Source organism: Engystomops pustulosus, chromosome 2 (genome assembly GCF_040894005.1).
Source record: "Engystomops pustulosus chromosome 2, aEngPut4.maternal, whole genome shotgun sequence".
Classification (NCBI taxonomy): domain Eukaryota; kingdom Metazoa; phylum Chordata; class Amphibia; order Anura; family Leptodactylidae; genus Engystomops; species Engystomops pustulosus.
In genome coordinates this window covers 117458161-117480728 of record NC_092412.1, presented here as the reverse complement: position 1 = coordinate 117480728, position 22568 = coordinate 117458161, and the positions used below count along the sequence as shown (strand labels likewise).

General features: G+C 42.3%; 1 protein-coding gene across 3 annotated transcripts in view; it reads left to right on the top strand.

The window, feature by feature from the left end:
- Window positions 1–22568, top strand: part of P2RX1 (purinergic receptor P2X 1) — a 70090-nt gene that overhangs the window by 3923 nt on the left and 43599 nt on the right. The window lies entirely within an intron of this gene.

The following is a 22568-nucleotide window of genomic DNA, read 5'->3' as shown; positions in this document are numbered from 1 at the left end:
ACCACAGAACTAGGGATCTGTCATCTCAAATTCCTGCTATCAACTTTTTCATGTTGTCAGCGGCTACTGGGACAGATATGTGAAGCTTTATAAATGTATATATCAGTGCATAAATGTGTGCACATGAGTGTATAAATGTGTGAGTATACAAATACATTTTTGTCTGCTATGGGGCCCTGCCGCTCCAAGTTATGCCCCTGAGTACAGACTGCACGTGCTTGTGCCACTCTGTTATATAGAGATCGGCAGGACTGGTGCAGGAGGAAAAGAAGGTTGAGTGTATATGCACATGGTTACATAGTTATATTCATTACACCAATCTACCAATGCTCATCTATATAATGATTATTTATTTATGACATTCTTATTTACTTATGATAATGTTTTCTATGAAACCGTGTTGTCCTATACACATTTATTATAACTATCATCACTATTCATTATATACATATATACACTTATATTTACTATACATTTACCACACAATTATGAAATTTGCAATATTCATTTGTAATATGTTTATGAATTTATGAATTTTTAATATGTATGATTTAGAATTTATGAATGTATTATTTCACTGTTTCACTCATTTTAAACATGTATGTGTAGTTGCAGATTTAATTTCTAGCCTGATGAAGACACCGTTCTGGCATTGAAACGCATAGCCGAATCAATTAAATACTCAAATAAAATTGACCTCTTCATGTCTTCCTTTTACACTTCTTTTACACTTTCCAACCCTCTATATTACAACCACTTAAACTACCAGGTTAATCACATAAAACCCAAGCGAAAGTCAACAACACCCCAAACCAGCACATTTTGTAGTTACTGCCCAAATGTATTCTTTTTTTTTTTGTAGCAAAAAAGTAAATTACACAGTTACTTATAGTATAGTGTCCTCTAGATAACAACTTTGAGCCACACTGTACTACCACATCAAAACTGACCAAACTGTGCCGCCTCACCCCACAAAATAATATACAATACTTGGTAATAGCTCCAATGAGTGGCTGTCAATTTGGGTGAATAAATGTCAACTTCTTCCAGGAGTGTTGCTTCCCTGTGATTTCTTCACAACTTACTACATTGTGCCCCCCACATAAATAAACAAATAAAAATAGATACAGTCCATTTGGTATAATAGCATGTATAAATGAACATAACATAATCAACTATATTATATATTGTGTTCCCCTAAATAATTTAAACACAGTAGGGCACATTTACTTACCTGGATGCTGAAGTTCATGAGGTACGGAGTGTCCAGCGATCATGCCCTCTGGCGCGATCCACTAAGATCGTGTGCCCGATATCCTGCATGTGTAACCTCCCCGCTCAGGTCTGACGGAGTTCACCTTCTTCCTGGTGCGTGCAAGTGCATTGTCTTGCGACACAATTTGAATCTTAAAGGGGTATTCCAGGAATCAGCATAATTCATATACAAATGGGTACTCAAAATATAAGCTAATTTGTAATTAGTTGTTATTTAAAATGTTGCTCCCCTTAGCAGAAAATGCTGATGACATAGACTGTAATGAAGAATTAAAATGCTACTGGCCCTTTAATCAGTCCGTTAATTTCCTCTGCGCGGTCCGTTGCAGGACAGAAGATGGCTGCTGGTCACATGTCTACATCACATGTCCTGTACCTGCCTGGGCAGGGTCACGTGATCACCACTACGTTTGGCTGTAGTCGGTTGGTTGCAGTGCATCCAGTATGGTCAGTGTTGTGGTGATAGCAGTTACACATCATTACTATGGTAACAGAGCAAGAAAACCTGTTAGATCATCACCGGGAGCAGAGCATAAGTGGTAGGAGGAGTTACTGAGAACTAAAGGATCATGGAACTTGTAGTTTCCAGTGGCGGCCATCTTAGTGATAACTCCACCTACTTTAGAGAGCCTATACATTTTGTAAATCATAAAATCAAACTATTTATGCTCCGTTTTGTGACTAATGACATTGAGCATTGTTGTATTCATTTATTTATATCATCAAGGGTTTTTGTGTCAGACGTTCATATTTCTGGAATACCCCTTTAAATCCTGTGCTCAGTCCAAATCAGTTGGATTGCCCGACGCCCCCCCCCCCCATTTCTGTCGCATAAAAGGTAGTGCAACTGCGTCAAATTCCAGTTAAATACCTGTCACAGTGGCGCAAATCCCCAAAACTTCAAAAATCCGACGAAAGTGCGATAGGCAGACCCTTAGTAAATAAGCCCCAGTGACATCTCTTAAATTATCCAGTAACATTCTCTTATGTATTCTTTTATATAACAAAATGAAATACTGTATATAAAATGCCCCTTCCCTACTGATTCACATTATATACATTGCTCCTCTATAAAAATGGATTTTATATACAGAAGCTCACCCTAATAAATTATTCTACATACATCATTAAAAAGCAGATTACATTTATTGTGATAACTCCCTCAGTAATAGAACTTGAGTAACTTATTCTAGCCCTGACAAAAGTGTAATGTGGTGAGGGAGTCTGTGAGTAAGTACTTAAACTCCTATATTTATGACATGGACTTTGTTCAAATCTGTGTCAGGGGGATTCTAATGTTGTACTCTGTTATCAGAGCAGCAGAATGATTGTAATGGAACATGTTTATCATATAGCACAAAAAGTCCCATACCCTAGGTATATATGTAGCCCAGCACATGCCTATAGTATATTTTTAGCCCATTGTATACCCCAATTATATATGTATCCCAGTAAATGCTACAAGTATATATGTAGCCCAGCACATGCCAGTGGTATACAATGTAAGTCAGTAAATTCCCCCAGTGTGTATGTAAACCAGCACATGCTCCTAGTATATTTGTAAACTAGAGCATGCCCTCAGTATATAAGTAAGCTAGCGCATTTCTCCGGTATATAGGAAATCCAGCACATGCCCTGAGTATACAGAAAGCTCAGGTCATCACATGCCCACAGAATATAGGTAGCCCAAGCCAGCACATGCCCACGGAATATAGGCAAACAAGCACATGTCCCCAGTATATAGGTAGCCCAGCACACTGTCTCCAGTACACAGGTAGCACAGTAGAATAAAAAACATGTATACTCACCTACCACGCTCCTTGTAGCCTCTTCCTCGGCCCTATGCATCTTCTCCTCTTGGAAACTGGCAGTGAAACGATACTGCTGCTGACATCCGCTTTATGACGTAGGCAGCTCTAACAATGACATTGATTAGTCAATGATGCAGCTTGAGTAACATTGGGCTGCCTGCGTCCAGTAATCAGCAGTATGTGTGTCTTAAAGATGCACCTACTCTTGATTACCTTTGAGGACTGGAATGGCGTCCCCGAGGGTAGGAGTCAAGAGTGGCCTATTAGGCGACCACCTACCCCTCATCCCAGCCCTGATTTTGGCCATTACACAAATGCTATACTCAAGACATGTATATATTGAGGAATATTTATAATACCTTGTATGCCATTCAAGTCATAAAAAAGTCTCAAAAGTTAAAGAATGCTGATATCTTAATACATTTCATGTATGTCAGGCATAATCTTCCATCCACTTTGGAAGATTATGCCTGACAAAGGCTCCCGCACGGAGCCGAAACGTGTTGCATCTGATTTTATTGATACTTTTATATGGTTTTTTAAACTTTGTTAATAAAATCCTTTCCACTGGAACCACTCTCGCTGGATTCTTGAGGATTTTCCGAGTGCCAGTACTCCTGTTCCCCCATGGGTTTTTTTCAATTAAACAATGATGGACTTTTACTAGTTTATTCTTTAGCATTGCAGATGTTTAGATGTGGCAATTGTTTCCACTTTAAATATTTATGAACATGTGTATTGCCAGATGTAATTTTTTTTATTTACAACTAATTTCATTTATTTGAGAAGTCAAACAACATTTTCAATCACTCATTAAGTTTATTTGTAAGAAAAGTTCAATAAATGATGTTATGCTACAACAGACTTCTACCATCTGTGTGCTACTGGAAATAATCATGTAGTTCTGGTTTTACTTCCTTTCTAGCAAGGAAATGTTGTGCTCTGTTGCTGCAGAAAATCTTGTTACTGATGGTGCCAACTGTTTCGAATTGCACTAGATCTGGTACTGACCAAATCAGAACACTAATACATCTTTCACACTGCTAATAACAGGGGTTGTTACCTTCAAAAATGTTAAATTTAAATAGAAAATTGGCATAGAAGCCCTGGAAAAAAATGCCATTTATTATTTCCCCACGTTACACTAGCTCCCCACCAACGGGGCATGGAAGAGAGTGAGGGGGGGCCATTCCTGTCCTGCACCGGTGCACAAGATGCAGCGTGTGAATGTTTAATAGTTAACATTCGCATGCTGCTGAATATTTCTACGCAAGTAGGATCTGGCATAGAAATAATGGCTGCACAACTGGCCACCCAATACATCAAGAGTATGTATCAGGCTGCACAGAAAGGGGCTGCAACATTATAATATGCTGGTCCACAATAAATAACCCCCAAAGCCTAGGAATTATTGATAAGTATGAGTTAATGACAGAAATATTGCCACAGTTTTTGGCAGAATGACAGGTTCCTTGCATGTATCTGAAACAAACAGTTTGGTATAAATTCTACTAAAAATACAAATGAATAAATTCTGATCCCTACCATTTTTGGATAGCAGACTTCTGAGATGCAGGTCAAAGCCTGGAAAAGAACATTGAAACAGTTTATCTTGTACAGTAAATCCTGTATATTTAGGTTTTTTGAATTGAATGATTAAAGAATAAAGATGTAAAGATATTGGGGCAGATTTACTTACCCGGTCCATTCGCGATCCAGAGGCACGTTCTCTGTGGAGGATTCGGGTCTTCCGGCGATTCACTAAGGTAGTTCCCCGATGTCCACTAGGTGTCGCTGCTACGCTGAATTCCGTCAGAGTGCACTGAAGTTCACCAAGCCAGGCCGGGTGCAGGTAAGTGCGTGTCAAGCGACACATTTTTATTTTTTTAAATCCGGTAGTTTCTAGGAATCCGACGGGTTTTCCAACGGCCACATCCCCGATTTCCACTGCGTGCATGCTGGCGCCGATGCGCCACAATCCGATCGTGTGCACCAAAATCCCGGGGCAATTCAGGGAGATTCGGCGCGAAAGGGCAAAATTCGGGTAACCTGAGGTTAAAAAACGCGATTCGGGCCCTTAGTAAATGACCCCCATTATTTCATGGCTGCTGCTGCAGGACTAAGGGCACATAAAGCTTAACCCCTTAACGCCGAAGCCACTTTTCACCTTCCTGACACGGCCCATTTTTTCAAATCTGCCCTGTGTCACGATAAGTGGTTATAACTTTGGAACGCATTAAGATATTCGAGTGATTTCAAACTTGTTTTCTCGTGACGCTTTGTACTTCATGTTGTTTGAAAAATTTTGGTGGTATGTTTTGCATTTATTTATGAGAAAATCATATATTTGGTGAAAATTTGGAAAAATTCTTGATTTTCGAACTTCAAAATGTTCTACTTTTTCCATACATAGTCATAACCGCAAAAATACTTAATAACTAACATTCACCGAATGTCTACTTTATGTGGACATGGTTTTTTATGCATACTCTTATTTTTGTAGGATGTTATGGGGCTTTGAACGTTAGGTGCGATTTTTCTCATTTTCATAAAAAAACAGAAAATCCTGCTATTGAGGGACCTGCTCAGGTTTCAAGTCACTTTGAGAGACCTAAATAAAAGTAAAACCCCATAAATTACCCCATTATAGAAACTACACCCCTCAACGTACGTAAAACAACTTTTATGAAGTTTGTTAACCCTTTAATTGTATAACAGGGGTTAAAACAAAATCGGATTCAATTTTGAAAGTACATTTTATTGGCTAAATGAATGTGTTTTTCAAAAAATTTGCAAATTCTCAGTGGATAAAATACCAAAACGCTCCACAAAATTTGATACCCAATCCCTCCCGCGTATAACAATAACCCGATATGTGGTGGTAACCTGCTGTATGGGCACACGCCAGGGCATCGAAGGGAAGCTGTGCCATTCAGAGCAGATTATGCATTGTCACATTTTATTGGCTATACAATCTTTATTTTTTTGGCAATTTGGACATAAGGGCTTATTTTTTGCGACATGAGATGCACTTTACAAATACTTCATTTTAGTGGGTCATTAGCTTATTGATGAGATTTTATTAACTCTTGAATGTATGGGTGAAAAGAAAATTGTCGATTTTGGTTTATTTTCTTTTTGTATTTTTTGGGGGTTGTACACCGTACACTAAAAATACTCTATTATCCTTATTCTACAGATCACTACGATTACGAAGATACCTCATTTATATAGTTTTTTATTTATTTTACTGGATAAAAACTAATATAGAGGAAATCTCATTTGTTTTTGCATCGCCTTCTTTTCGGAGACGTAAATTTAATATTTTTTGGTTGATAGAGTTAGTTTAGGGCTTATTTTTTACGTGTTGAGTTGTTCTTTTCAGTGGTACCATTTTGGGGCACATAACTTTTTCTGATCACTTTTTAGACCATTTTTGTGTAGAGATTTTATGAAAAATGTACATTTTTGGCGTGTTTTTCGGGTTTTGTTTTTTACGGTGTTCACCGAGTGGGTCCAATAATGTTTTTGTGTTATTGTACGGATTGTTACGGACGCGGTGATGCCAAATATGTGGGGTTTTTTGGCGATTTTGTGTTTTTTTCACTTTATTGCATGTGTATAGAGAATATTTGTGTTTAGGGGACTTTAACTTTATTTAATTAATTCCTATTATTAAAAAATGTTTTTATTTAATGTTTTTTACTTTTTTTTATTTACTTTTACAAGTTAGCTTGAACAAGCGATCCACTGAGCGGGGGGGGGGGGGGGGTTAGGGTTTTGTCCGATTCACTTTAAATGCCCCTAACACGCCACAGTCAGCGCGACCGCGGCGTGTTAGGGGTTAACACCCGTGATCGGAGAAATCTCCGATCGCGGGTGTTAGAGGCAGGTGTCGGCTATAATATTTTCGTTCATGAGCCGGGGCCAGAAGTTTGACGTAATAATACTGCATTTTGTGGGAACGCACCTCCGCCATGTGCAGTACTATTACGTCAAATGTCGAGAAGGGATTAAAGGGGTTTGCCCATGTAAGAAAATTCTCAAATTTCAATTCTTTGGTGATGTTTACACAATAAAGATCATTTTAAACCCCTAACGTGTAGCACTGTATGTATCAGTATTTTGCCTGGTTAAGGCGGCAGAGAGGAACCAAAGTGGGCCGAGTTCCATTATGTATCTGGTGAAACACCTGAAAATTCTGCCTGACACAGCTCGGGGGATGATGTGCTGTATATCCTCTCGCGCTCCAGCGTCTGGGGTATAAACAGTTGAAAGTTGCGCATGGAGACATTGGTGGACGCTGTGGAGGATCGTGGAGGCGAAATGGACAGGAAACAGCAGGGGCAGTATGCATGGAAGCCTCTGAGGCTGCCTAATCTTGGGATGGAGCTGGCGGTCCGCTGCCAGGCAAGCTTTCGCCTGTCTAAGCCCCTGTCTCTCGGCTCCTTCCCACCCAAAATGGGCCTGGGGGCCAGAAGCGTTTACTTTGAAAAAAGTATCATTTTCAAAGCAGGCGGGGGCTACAAACAGCACTTCTAAGAACCTTTTGTATAACAGCAAGTGTAGTACTGTTCTTATAAGTAATTGGCTTGGTTATGGTGGGTGAGGGGAATGTAAACAGATGCGCAAGAAGCAGGGTTAACACAGCAGGGTTGCGACAAAGTTAACAGGTTTGATGTGGAAGCCATGAAAACAACCCAAAATTCTGCCTGACACAGCTCCTTAGCTAAGGGACGATGTATCGAGGCAGCTATATGGACAACTTTGGGAGGCAGCTATGGAGATGATGTGTGGAGGTAGCAATGGAGACAACGTGCAGAGGCAGCTATAATGACGACGTGTGGAGGCTGCTATGGAGACAATTAAATTTGGATAGTGCCTGTATGTGGCAGTCCAAAAAAAGTTTTCAAACCAGAAGACCCTGTAGGTGGCCCTCCATAAAAATTAAATACATAGAGTACTATAGCTAGAGCCAGTTGGCCCTGGCAAAATATAGCCAGTTTCCTATGCTTTAGTGTACAAAGAGGAGGAGAAGGAGGACAATGAGGAGGAGGAGTGCATACATTATTCAGGTTGAGCTTCTTTCACCTGGTGGAGAATGAAAATCCGGAGAAATCCAGGCTTTATTCATCCTGATAAGCGTCAGCCTGTACGCTTATCGGTGATGATGCCACCAGCTGCACTGAAAACCCGCTCGGACAACACGCTAGCGGCAGGGCAGGCAAGAACCTCCAAGGCGTACAGCGCCAGTTCGTGCCACATGTCCAGCTTTGAAACCCAGTAGTTGTAGGGAGCTGTGTGATCATTTAGGACGATGGTATGGTCAGCTACGTACTCCCTCACCATCTTTCTGTAAAGATCAGCCCTACTCTGCCGAGACTGGGGACAGGTGACAGTGTCTTGCTGGGGTGACATAAAACTGGCAAAGGCCTTGTAAAGCGTAACCCTGCCAGTGCTAGACAAGCTGACTGCTCGCCTACTCTCCCTCGCTACTTGTCCCGCAGAAGTACGCCCTCTGCCGCTAGCGCTGTCAGAAGGGAAATACTGTTTCAGCTTGTGCACCAGGGCCTGCTGGTATTCATGCATTCTCACACTCCTTTCCTCTCCAGGGATGAGAGTGGAAAGATTTTGCTTGTACCGTGGGTCCAGGAGAGTGAATACCCAGTAATCGGTGCTGGAATAAATTCTTTGAACGCCAAATCTGCCATATGCGCCAACGCGCAAGAATTCACTCCCCTCACTGGCCTGACTCTCCATTTCCTCCTCCTCCAACTCCTCTTCTTCTGCCCATACACGCTGGACAGTGAAGGACTGAGCAATGCTCCCCTCTTGTGTCTCGCCAACATTCTCCTCCTCTTCCTCTTCATCCTCCTCCACCTCCTCCGATATGCGCTGAGAAACAGACCTGAGGGTGCTTTGGCTATCAACAAGGGAATCTTCTTCCCCAGTCTCTTGCAACGAGCGCAAAGCTTCCGACTTCATGCTGACCAGAGAGTTTTTCAGCAGGCCAAGCAGCGGGATGGTGAGGCTGATGATGGCGGTATCGCCGCTGACCATCTGTGTTGACTCCTCAAAGTTACTCAGCACCTGACAGATATCAGACATCCACGTCCAGTACTTATTGTAGACTTGAGGAAGCTGACTGACCTGACTACCAGTTCTGGTGGAAGTTGACATCTGGCAGTCTACAATCGCTCTGCGCTGCTGGTAAACTCTGGATAACATGGTTAATGTTGAATTTCACCTTGTGGGCACGTAGCACAACAGTCGGTGAGCGGGCAGTTGGAGGCGGCGCTGCGCTGCCCTAAGAGTGGCAGCATCTGTGCTGGACTTCCTGAAATGCGCACAGATGCGGCGCACCTTCGTGAGCAAATCAGACAGATTGGGGTATGTCTTGAGGAACCGCTGAACTATGAGATTTAACACATGGGCCAGGCATGGCACATGTGTCAGTCTGCCGAGTTGCAGAGCCGCCACCAGGTTACGGCCGTTGTCACACACAACCATGCCTGGCTTCAGGTTCAGCGGTGCCAGCCACAGATCAGTCTGCGCCGTGATGCCCTTTAATAGCTCTTGGGCGGTGTGCCTTTTACCGCCTAGGCTCAGCAGTTTGAGCACCGCCTGCTGTCTCTTAGCGACGGCACTGCTGCTGTGCCTAGAGCTACCGACTGATGGCGCCATGCCCATGGATGGTATTTCGGAGGAGGAGGGGTGGAGGAGGAGGAGGCATAGTAGGCCTGAGAGACCTGGACCGAGGTAGGCCCCGCAATCCTCGGCGTCGGCAGTATATGACCAGCCCCACGGTCAGACTCGGTCCCAGCCTCCACCAAGTTAACCCAATGTGCCGTCAGCGATATATAGTGGCCCTGCCCGGTAGCACTCGTCCACATGTCCGTGGTCGGGTGGACCTTGTCAGAAACGGCGTTGGTCAGGGCACGGATGATGTTGTCTGACACGTGCAGGTGCAGGGCTGGGACGGCACATTGGGAAAAGTAGTGGCGGCTGGGGACCGAATACCGAGGGGCGGCCGCCGCCATGTGGTTGCGAAAGGCCTTGGTCTCTACCAGCCTATAGGGCAGCATCTGCAGGATAAGTAGTTTGGAGATGTGGGCATTGAGGGCTTGGGCGTGTGGGTGGGTTGCACTGTACTTCCTCTTGCGCTCCAGCGTCTGGGGTATGGAGAGCTGAACGCTGCGCATGGAGACATTGGTGGATGCTGTGGAGGATCGTGGAAGCGAAGGTGTGGTTTTCGCACAAGAGGTGTTTGGGCCGGGGTCCTGGGCAGGGGGCTAACTAGCAGAGGCAGCAGGTGACATAGGGGAAGGAGCAGTGGTGTGCCCGGCCGGAGGTGAACGGCATTGGTTCCATTGAGTGGGGTGTTTAGCATTCATATGCCTGCACATACTGGTGGTGGTTAAGCTGGTAGTGGTGGAACCCCTGCTGATCCTGGTGTGGCACAGGTTGCACACCACAGTCCGTCGGTCATCCGGTGTTTCTTTAAAGAACCTCCAGACTTCCGAAAATCTAGCCCTCGCCACGGAAGCTTCACTACATGAAACATTTGGCGCTGATGCACCAGCTCTGGCCCTGCCTCTCCGTTTGGCCCCACCACTGCCTCTTCCAACCTGTTCTAGTCGAGGACTCGCCTCCGTTTCAGAAGCACTGTGTTCACCCGGCCTATCAACCCAGCTTGGGTCTGTCACCTCATCATCCTCCGATCCCTCAGTCTGCTCCCCCCTCCGACTTCCTGCCCTGATAACAACTTCACCACTGTCTGACAACCGTGTCTCCCCATCGTCCGACACCCCTTTACACACTTCTTCCACTACGTCAACAATGTCATCATCACCCACAGACTGTGACCGGTGGGAATCCTGGGCATTGGAAAAGAGCTCAGCAGCAACTGGACAAGTGGTTTGTGACTCTGGGAAGGGTCCAGAAAACAGTTCCTCAGAGTATGCCGGTTCAAATGCCAAATTTTCCTGGGAGGGGGCAGACTGGGAGGAAGGAGGCTGAGGTGGAGGAGCTGGAGGAGTGCTGATTTCGGTGACATGGGTGGACTGCGTGGAAGACTGAGGCCCCTTCTACACTAGCGAGTGTGATGCGATGAACTCGCATCACATTTGCAACGCAAGCTGCCGGGAACGCACGGCCCGAACGCTGCACCGCAGGAGTGAACTCAGCATGTCAGTTCACTCCCGCGGTGCAGGGTTCGGGCCGTGCGTTCCCGGCAGCTTGTGTTGCGAGTGTGATGCGAGTTCATCGCATCACACTCGCTAGTGTGGAAGGGGCCTGACTGGTGAACAAATGGCTAGAAGCATTGTCCGCAATCCACGACATCACCTGTTTGCACTGTTCTGGCCTCAACAGTGCTCTACCACGAGTCCCAGTAAATTGAGACATGAACCTAGGGAGTATAGCTCTGCGGCATCCCCCTGCTCCCTTATCAGCAGGTGGTGTCTCACCTCGCCCAGGACCACGGCCTCTGACCCCTGCAGTAGTTGGACGCCCACGCCCTCGTCTTCTACCCCTAGCCCTCGGGTTCAACATTTTCAAAATTAAAGTGTAAACTGTAAATTTTTTGGGTGTTTTTTTGGCTTTTTTGGGGTTTTTTTGTGTTTTTGTTTTTTTAACAAAACTATGCTATCCTATTGCTATGGCTAGTTTCTAACCTACACTGGATTTTGTGCTGTGCCTGATGACTTTTAGTTTTGAAAAAAAAAAAAAATCGTCCGACTGTGCCTAATTCAATCAAACCCCTAATAAATTGTCCCACTTAGGTGTTTGAGATGGATATGTGTGTCACTAGGAGCTAAACCGAACGTTCACAAGACTCCCTGCAAATTCGTCACAATATGGTACCAGCTGCACTAGTAGTGCCAACAAGGCCAGCCACAAGAAAATCAACCAAAAATAAAATATATAACGCTATTGTAGCCCTAAGAAGGCCTGTTGGGTTCTCGTATGGCTAGTTTCTAGCCTACACTGACAGCACACAAAGGGATTTTGTGCTGTGCCTGATGACTTTGAGTTGTAAAAAAAAGAAAAAGCAGACTGTGCTTAATTCAATCAAACCCCTAATAAATTGTGCCACTTAGGTGTTTGAGATGGATATGTGTGTCACTAAGAGCTAAATATAATGTTCGCAAGTCTCCCTGCAAATTCGTCACAATATGGTACTAGCTGCACTACTAGTGCCAGCAAGGCCAGCCGCAAGCAAATCAACAAAATATATATATAACGCTATTGTAGCCCTAAGAAAGCCAGTTGGGTTCTTGTATGCCTAGTTTCTAACCTACACTGATAGCAGACAACAGGATTTTAAGTCACTTTAAGTTTTGAAGAAAAAAAAAAAATCGCCAGACTGTGCCTAATTCAATCAAACCCCTAATAAATTGTCCCACTTAGGTGTTTGAGATGGATATGTGTGTCACTAAAAGCTAAATATAACGTTCGCAAGTCTCCCTGCAAAATCATCACAATATGGTACTAGCTGCACTACTAGTGCCAGCAAGGCCAGCCACAAGCAAAAAATAAAATATAACGCTATTCTAGCCCTAACAAGGGCTGTTGGGTTCTTGTTGACTCACTCCTGCCTAACAGTAAGCTAATATAACACCCTAACGCTATCCCTGCAGCAGCAGCAACTCTCTCCCTAACGGCATCCAGACAGAGAATGATGCGAGCAGCACGGGCAGGGGCTAGTCTATTCCAGGGTCACCTGATCAGGCCAGCCAACCACTGCTATCGACGTGTAATGGTACCACTTCATGCTGGGTGGAGTGCAGAGTCTCCTGGCTTGTGATGGGCTCTGTTTCTGTCCGCCAAAAATCAAAATGGCGGGAGATGCCATTTTCTCGAGCTGGCAAAGTATTCGTCCAAGCAACAAGCAGTTACGAGTACGCTACTGCTGGAACGAGCATCAAGCTCGGACGAGTGTGTTCGCTCATCTCTAGTAGTTAGCACAGTCTATAGTAGGCCCAGTCACAAAAATATCAGAAATATAAAAAATATCAGGTACCCACTCACGTTGGGCACTGAGTATGCCAGTGTCCACATCGGCATCTATGAGCACATATCTGGCAACCTAACACCCCAGATCAGTCCCCAGCAACACATTTGTGGGAATTTTATCCATTACTCCCACTTCTGTCATCCCTTTCCACGCCCCCCAATCCAGGTACACACATGCCGTTGGCAAGGCTTGGGTGATGCCTCAAACACCATAACAGTTAGAGTCCTCCATGCAATGAGATGCTCTGGCTTGACAAGTGATGGGTGCACAAGGGTCATCTCTGCACCTGTATCCCTCAAAAACATTGGGGCACATTCACTAAGGGTCCGCATACCGCATTTCCATCGGGTTTCCCGACTATTTTCGATTTGAGTCACATTTAACAGGGGTTTTTGGCACACGTGATTGGATTTTGGCGCAATCGTGCCGACTTTCAAGTGACACAAATCGGGGGGTGTGGCTGCCGGACAAACGGACTGATTCGGACAAAGCGCGGGATTTAAAGTTCAAATTGTGTCGCAAGACGTGCACTCACATACACCGGGAAGAAGATGGTGAACTCCGGCAGACCTAAGCGGGGAAGCAACACAATCAGGATATGGGCGCACGATCTTGGGGAATCACGCCGGACTTCATCCTCGTCAGACAGTCCGGATTTGGGATTGCGACAGGACCGAGTAAGTAAATGTGCCCCATTGTGACATTGTCACCCACAGTAACCTCCTTTAGGTTGTCACTATCCGCCCTCTTATTCCCACCCACAAACAAAGCAGAAGGTGAGGAAGATGTTCAATTTCTTCTCTGGGCAAGCATTGCTGATATGCCCCACTCGGTTGCAAACAAAAAAGAACTACGGCGGTCTCCAGCAGACTTGGGTGGCGGGGTAGGTGTCACCCTGGAAGCTTAGTGGACAACATTAAAAGAGGTGACAGGGGCAGCAAGCTTCCTTTCCTCGGACACTCTACTGCCAACAAACACATCTGCCAGCTGGGCTGCCTTTTCCAATGTCTTGTGCTCCTGTAAATTGTCACACCTATGCAGGACAGGTGTGAATGAATTGGTTCATTACAATTAGGTCATCCATCTCCTCTAGGGTAGTCACACCAAATCCTCTGGACCACCATTTCACCAGGTTCAGCAATTTCCTGGCATGACTATCAATATTTGCCTGGAGACACTGGGGCTCATTTACTAAGGGTCCTATCACCGCACTTTCGTCGTGTTTCCCAATTATTTGCGATTTGCGGCAAATTACCCCGGGTTTTTGGCGCACGCGATCGGATTGTGCCGCATTGGCGTCGACTTGCACGCGACAGAAATGGAGGGGCGTGGCAGTTGGACAGCCCGACGGATTCGGAAAAAACGCAGAATTTACAAAACGAATTGTGTCGCAAGATCAAGCACTCACATGCACCAGGAAGAAGAAGGTGAACTCCGATGGACCTCGGTGCAGCAGCGACACCTGCAGGAAATTGGACGCATGACCTTAGTGAATCGCGCCGGACCCGAATCCTCATCGGACAATGCACCGCGGGATCGCGACAGGTCCGGGTAAGTAAATGTGCCCCACTGTCTGTAGACCTCTATAGTGAGGTTAAAATGCTGCTTCAGAGCCTAAAGAAAACACTGTTCATGAAATCCTTTCGCTGTATCTGGGCCTTCTGCAGCTCATAAAAACAATGTAAGTGTAAGTGTCCAGAGTACCAATATTACTGTTGCATAGATAGAATTTCACAGTTGTAGTAATACTATATTTATTGCACACTATATAATTATATGAATTGGCACAAAATAGACATAAAAAATGTTGACATAAAAATAATTGTGTAAAATTGTAAACACAATTGTAAACAAAGGCGTAAACAAAACTGTTAAATTAAACAAATGTACACAAATGTAAACAAAAATGTAAACAAGAACAGACTTATGTCCTTTCTTATACGTATTAACAAATCGTCATAAAGTTTTTGACCATAAAGTTTTTCATCCTTCCGATCAATGTACCACAATGTGGTTTGTTTAGGTAAAGTATGCTTAAGATGAAATTTATGAAGTTTTATTGTAAAGTGTCCATATGATGTATAGTTCAGTATTCACGTTGCTGTTCCCAAAGAAAGGTACTGGTTAATATAGTGACATGTCTTAGTAAATCATGGACAAGTCTAGAACTGTGCACATAAAAAGATTTATAAGTCCTCAAAAAATCCCTTGTACAAGTTAGAAAAACAAAGCATATAAAAACTTGTGTGGTCTTGTGTACTCACTGACCATCTGGCACTGTGGACTCTCCTTCGATACTCCACGTGTATGGTCTCTCACGGCGTCTGGATCTCTCTACTGCTCATGCAGTCAGTCATCTCTTTGATTTATAACAGAAGTGTCACCTTTAAAATTATATAAAGTTCCTTCTTGCCGAGGATGAAGTATAGTGGAGAGGTGCAGTTTGAACCACTGTTTGCATGTGCCAAATGGGAAGACGTAGTCTCTAAACGCGTTTCGAAGGGTATACCCTCTTTTTCAATAGCTGAATTGTTTTGCCTTGTGCGTCTTTTTATATTGTCCCCTGGTAAAAAAGAAAGACTGGAAAACCGGTAGGTGTCAAAGTCCATACCGGATTTGTATTTCCCATCAACTTCGATGTGTTGTGAGTATATAACTTCCCCAAGACATCGGATAGTGAATCTGGGTTTCATAGGTGGTAAATATTACCCATTTTATGGCAGGTATGTTTTAGTTTTTTTATGGCATAAAAAATGCAAAATTTGTGCAATATATTCTTGTAGCGATATTTCAGACCAACAAATTGATGAGCATTCTGGTAGCAGAATGGTAGCATTCTTCATAGAACATAGTGGCATATATAAGTGTCACTGTTCATGTAATAAAGTAACACATGTATTGAATGATTATTTGCTGTAATCATATTTTCATGTATGTTTGTGCCAAGGTATCTTTACACACGTCATTATAACATCAAAAATCAAAACAGAAAAAGTAATCATGCTAAATCAAACAAAATTATAAAATACAAAGCATTTCTATAATATAGTCTATGTATTTCTTTTAATCCCATAGTCAAAAATGAGTATTGGTGTGGAAATAAATCATATAGTCAATGGTGTCTTTATGTCCCTTGTTAATTATAGAACTCCCAACTTACAGGAAACCGAAAACTTCCATTTCGGCATTGAGGCCTTTAGGAATAATTGTCTGGAACTCAAAATTTTTTTTAGATTCAGCTCTAGACATTTTTGCAACATAGTTGCCTCCTCACCAGTCCCTTGGGACTGTATATAGGGCACACAATTTCACTGTCCTAGGATCTCTATTATGGTATTTACGATAGTGAAGAGACAAAGAGTGGTTGGTGAACCCAGCTTTGATGTTCCTGATGTGTTCTCGTATTCTTTCCTTTAGGGGTTTATATTTCCATCCAATGTATTGTAATTGACATGGACATTTTAAGATGTAAATAGTGCCTTTTGTGTTACCTCAAAATCCTTTCTTGTTGATTTCACACAGGTTGTTGTTTTTTTTTTTGTTTTTTTTTAAAGTGGTGGCTTTACACCCTTAGCAGCCACCACATAGATAGAAACCTTTAAAAGTGAGCCATGACAAATCTTTGTCTACACCGTTTCTTCTCTTTTTAATTGTGGGCGCCACTTTTTTATTCAAGTTTTGTACTCTTGTATATATAATAGGAGGTCTATCTGGCAGTAACATACTATATCCTAAACAAACCACATTGCGGTACACTGATCAGAAGGATCAAAAACTTTATGGTCAAAAACTTTATGGACAAATATATGATGATTTGTTAATACGTATAAGAAAGGACATAAGGCTATTCTTGTTTACATTTTTGTTTACACTTTGTTTACAATTTTACACAATTATTTTTATTTCAAAATTTTTTATCTCTATTTTATGCCAATTCATATCATTGTATAGTGTGCAATAAATATAGCATTACTACAACTGTGGAATTCTATTTATGCAACAGTAATAGTGTTCAAAGGCTATTGGTGCTCTGGACACTTTATTATTACTACATTGTTTTTGATGCTTTTAACTACCCATGAGCACAATTCTATATGTTCCCATTGGTTCAATGGGTAACGCTAAGTAGCCCCAATTTTTCATTTCATCTGCAGCATTTCACAGCTCAGACAGCTTCCAGCTCCACCTGACGCTCTTTCATCAACAGTTGCCTCAGGTTAGGTCACAGTCACCAATCTGCTGAAGGAGAACAGAAAAATAAGAGTCCATATGGATTGAGGCCCTGGAGCCGCCTTGCCCAGCTGGTTGCTGCGTGACATCTATCAGTTCCTCTAAAGCTGAAGGTCCCTGGTCCGGTTCTGCAGAAGAATGGGACTGTACATCAAACACCACCAGCTCTCAAATTAGTTCTGCCTTGCGTTCGTATGAGCCCTCTCTCTGCACAGAGAGCCATATACTTCTGTACACCACTTAGCAGTGGTCTAAGTTGCACACAAAACATAGGAAAGAGAAAAGAGGGGAGGAAATCTGGTTTGCATGTATGTATATTCACTGACAAGTATGAATACACTGAGTCTCTTGCTTGTGGGCTGTGGTATCAGGAATACTCCAGTCGTAAGTGAAAGGGTTAGTTGCTTAAAATAATAACTTAAAGCTCCAACAGTATAATAAAAATAATACACTCACACTATCACTACATAATATACTAACACTATCTCACTGCTATGCCATCAAACTGTATGAACCCTCACTCTCGAGTTGCATCACCTTTGAGGTAAAGGATGTCCTAAATGTGAAGACGGTTATAGGGAAGCGGTTCTTCCTTATCGACTGGAAGGGGTTTGGGCCAGAAGAACAAGAATATATACATTAGAATGCATAAATACAATGTTGTATTTATGCATTCTAATGTACAGGTGGTCCCCTACTTAAGAACACTCGACTTACATACGACCCCTAGTTACAAACAGACCTCTGGATATTGGTAATTTATTGTACTTTAGTCCTAGGCTACAATGATCAGCTGTAACAGTTATCACAGGTGTCTGTAATGAAGCTTTAGTGTTAATCCTAATTCTTATGACAACCCAACATTTTTAAAATCCAATTGTCACAGAGACCAAAAAAGTTCTGTCTGGGATTACAATGATAAAATATACAGTTCCGACTTACATACAAATTCAACTTAAGAACAGACCTACAGACCCTATCTTGTATGTAACCCGGGGACTGCCTGTATATATTAACTATTCACTATTGGGCATATTGCCTAGCTTGTCCTTTTTTGTCTTTTTTATGTATTTATTTTATTACTTATTTTATTGGATTCTTGTATCTGATAAAGATCATTTTACACTAATTAAATGTTGTATGGCCGTTTGTGTTTCCCTCTCTGTTCTCCTTTTTCAGTGCTGTATGTCATATTTGAGAGGCTGTTATTGGTTTATCTGGTATACTTATATCTACACTGATAGTTTATCACTTATCTATTACACTACATAGTGATTATTCTATATGTATGCGTGCCCCCCAGTATATAGCCTGCCAGCCCTTGCAGTATATAGCCAGCCCATCCCACCCAGTATATAGCCGGCCAGCCCCTGCAGTATACAGCCAGCAAATACCCCCCAGTATATAGCCAGCCTTTATTTTAACTTAATTTAATTTAAAAATTAACTGTTCTCACCTTTCCGATGCCACTTGCAGGTCCTCCTCTTGCTTTGGATGCTCCGGAGACTCTCCATGTCCTTCGGGTCCTTTTCGGGTTGTTCAGCTTCTCTTTGGGTCGTTCAGCTCCTCTTTGGGTCCCCGTGGACGGCCAGCACACCCAATGATGTCAGCCGCTTGCTGACGTCCTAATTTGTGCACCACCGAGTATAAGCAGAGTTAGGTGTTTTCAGCACAATTTTTGTGCTGAAAAACCCGGCTTATACTTCATTATGTACTGTAAATGTTGTACAGTATTGGCATTTATAGGTGGACAATATAATGTTTAGCAGTTTTTGGATTTTAACCCCTTATGTCTGCACCTGTTTTCCTCTTAATTACCATTAGGACATCTACCAACAGTCAGCACACTGACTTATTGGTGTGTGATTCCTCTAGCAGGATCTGCTCTGCTTTAAGCTGTCCTTGTTTTTAAAAATAGAAGACTTTAAACATTATGCAAATGAGCATAATTAACACCTATGGAGCCATGAGCCCCTCAGGCTCATTTGCAGAATTTTAAAATCCTTTTTTTTGTAAAAACCAAGAAATAAGAAGCTAAAAGAAGAGCAGATCCTGCCAGAGGGGGCACACACCAGTATGTCAGTGTGATTTGATTAGAAACCTTCATCCTGGTGGCTGATGTCCTTTAAAGGGTTATTTCGTTTTTGAACCTATGTAATAAATGTACAACTAGACAAATCTGTGCTGGAATCCTTGAAAGTGATTCTTTTTTTTTATCACTGAATTATTTAAATTGTATATTTTTTTAAAATTAGATTAAAAAGTTGTTAAAGAAAAATCCAAACAGCTAACAGTGAGACAATCAAACTGTCACATCTGTTATTATATTTGATCAAAAATTTTTTATTAAAAATAAAAAAATGGTAAAAAGTATCAAAGCCTGTGAAGTTCTGCTTCTACTCAAATGAGCAACTAAACGAAAGGGAACGCTGCAGAGTGATTGACATACATTCTCTCTCACACCCATTTGTTGGTAGCAGTGTCGGACTGGCCCACCAGAGTACCAGAGGATCCTCCGGTGGACCCTGGCTCAACCCAATACTGAACCCCAGAGGTCCATCAGAAAAGACCACAATTTGGAGGCTGGTAGAGTATATTTTCTGCGGGATAATGAAGAGTGGGCCCCCAAATTGATTTTCTCTGGTGGGCCTATGGAAACCCAGTCCGACACTAGTTGGTAGAGATGATGTTTTACAGTATTTAATAAGCAGCAAGCCATCAGGAGACCATGAAAGTAAAGACTTTGTATGTCATTTATCGGTATGATTGCTGTCTATGAAACTTTATTTACTGGAGCTGGGATAACCCTTAAATCTTTGAGCTCAGTAGCTGCCATAAATCGAGCTTAGATCTTGATAACACAATCTTTTGGCATGGCTGTGACTGCCACCTGTTATGCTTATTTAATGGTAGCAAATTATTAACACAAGATAAATACAGGGAGTGTATAAAAGCCAGGTACATCTATATAAAAGCTACCATCTACTGATAAAGAGAGATAGAAATAGTATTATCATGTAATATTTGATTATCACTACAGACTATTTATCTTGCAAAACATAATGTACATTATCTTTAGTAAATTGGAGATAAATTGATTATTTTGATACAATAGTAATAGTATTGTGAGGACCCTTTTGTCTCATATTTTTAATGCATCTCTCAGTACATCTGTAATTCAAGTTCTTCATAATTCAGTTAACTTTTGTTTTACTGTGCATTCTAAATGCCACAACTAAATGACACACTTTTGGAAATATGGAAATATCAAATGTATATAGAGTCATGGCCATAAGTTTTGAGAATGACACATATATTCTATTTTCACATAATCTGTTGCCCTCTGGTTTTTATGTGTGTTTGTCACATACAGAAATGCAAGTGCAATCATATTATGAGTAACAAAAGCATTTATTGAATGAGTTACTGCAGCAAGTCAATATTTGTAGTGTTGACCCGTCTTCTCCAGGACTTCTGCAATTCTCCCTGGCAGCTCTCAATCAACTTCTGGACCAAATGGACTGAAAGCCGTCCATTCTTGCACAATCAGTGCTTGCATTTTGTCACAATTTGTTGGTTTTTGTTTCTCCACCCGTCTCTTGATGATTGACCCCAAGTTCTCAATGGGATTAAGATCTGGGGAGTTTACAGGCCATGGACCCAAAATCTCTATGTTTTGTTCCCTGTGCCATTTAGTTATCACCTTTGCTTTATGGCAAGGTGCTCCATCATGCTGGAAAAGGCATTGTTGATCACCAAACTGCTCTTGGACGGTTGGGAGAAGATACTCTTGGAGGACATTCTGGTACCATTCTTTATTCATGGATTTATTTTTAGGCAAGACTGTGAGAGAGCTGATTCCCTTGGCTGAGAAGTAACATGAATGGTTGCAGGATGCTTTACAGTTGGCATGAGACAAGACTGGTGGTATCGCTCACCTTGTCTTCTCTGAACAAGCTGTTTTCCAGATATTCCAATCAATCGGAAAGGGGATTCATTAGAGAAAATTACTTTACCCCAGTCCTCAGCAGTCCACTCCCTGTACCTTTTGCAGAATATCAGTCTGTCCCTGATGTTTTTTTCTGGAGAGAAGTGGCTTCTTTGCTGCCCTCCTTGACACCAGGCTTTGCTCTAAGAGTCTCCGCCTCACAGTGTGGGCAGATGCACTCACACCTGCCTGCTGCCATTCCTGAGCAAGCTCTGCACTGCTGGTAGCCCGATCCCAAAGCTGAAACACTTTTAAGAGACGGTCCTGGCACTTGCTGGTCCTTCTTGGGCGTCCTGCAGCCTTCTTGGCAATAATGGAACCGCTCTCCTTGAATTCCTTCATGATGCAATAGATTGTTGACTGAGGTGCAATCTTTCTAGCTGCAATATTCTTCCCTGTTAGGCCAGTTTTGTGCAGTGCAATGATGACTGCACGTGTTTCTTTAGAGATAACCATGGTTAACAGAAGAGAAACAATGATGCCAAGTACCAGCCTCCTTTTAAAGTGTCCAGTGGTGTGATTCTTACTTAATCATGACAGATTGATCTCCAGCCCTGTCACCCACACCTGTTTAATGGAGAATCACTGAAACAATGTTAGCTGCTCCTTTTAAGGCAGGCCTGCAATGAAGTTGAAATGTGTTTTGGGGGTAAAAGTTCATTTTCTAGGCAAATATTGACTTTGCAATTAATTGCTTTTGAGCTGATAACTCTTTATAACATTCTGGAGTATATGCAAATTGCCATTATGAAATCTGATGCAGTAGACTTCGTACAAATTAACATTTGTATCATACTCAAAACTTATGGCCATGACTGTAGTTTGGGTCAATTGTATTAAAATTTTTATAAGCAAAATGTTTTGATGTTGGATTTTGTGACATGGGGATACCTAATTTATTAATAATTTTGTTTCTTAAGTTCTATTGAAAGGAGGTGATTTTTTTTAGCTTTCCAACTCCAAATATTTATCTTAAGGGGGTTCACTTAAAGGTTGACCTTCAATTGCAACCTTTCAAGACTACTCAGGGTGTGGTCACATGTTGCAGTTACAACGGCATGGTGAATGACATTTGTGGAACAGGTTTCCCCTTCAAAATCAAATGCACCCATTCAGCTCATGTCTTGCACCTGTTAAATTAACAAAACTGCACCTTAAACCACCTTATTAAATAAGTCAAACCACACTTATTAAATAAGTCAAAGAGTTGGTGAGTGTTTTAAAAGGTTCTCTTTCATCTATCACT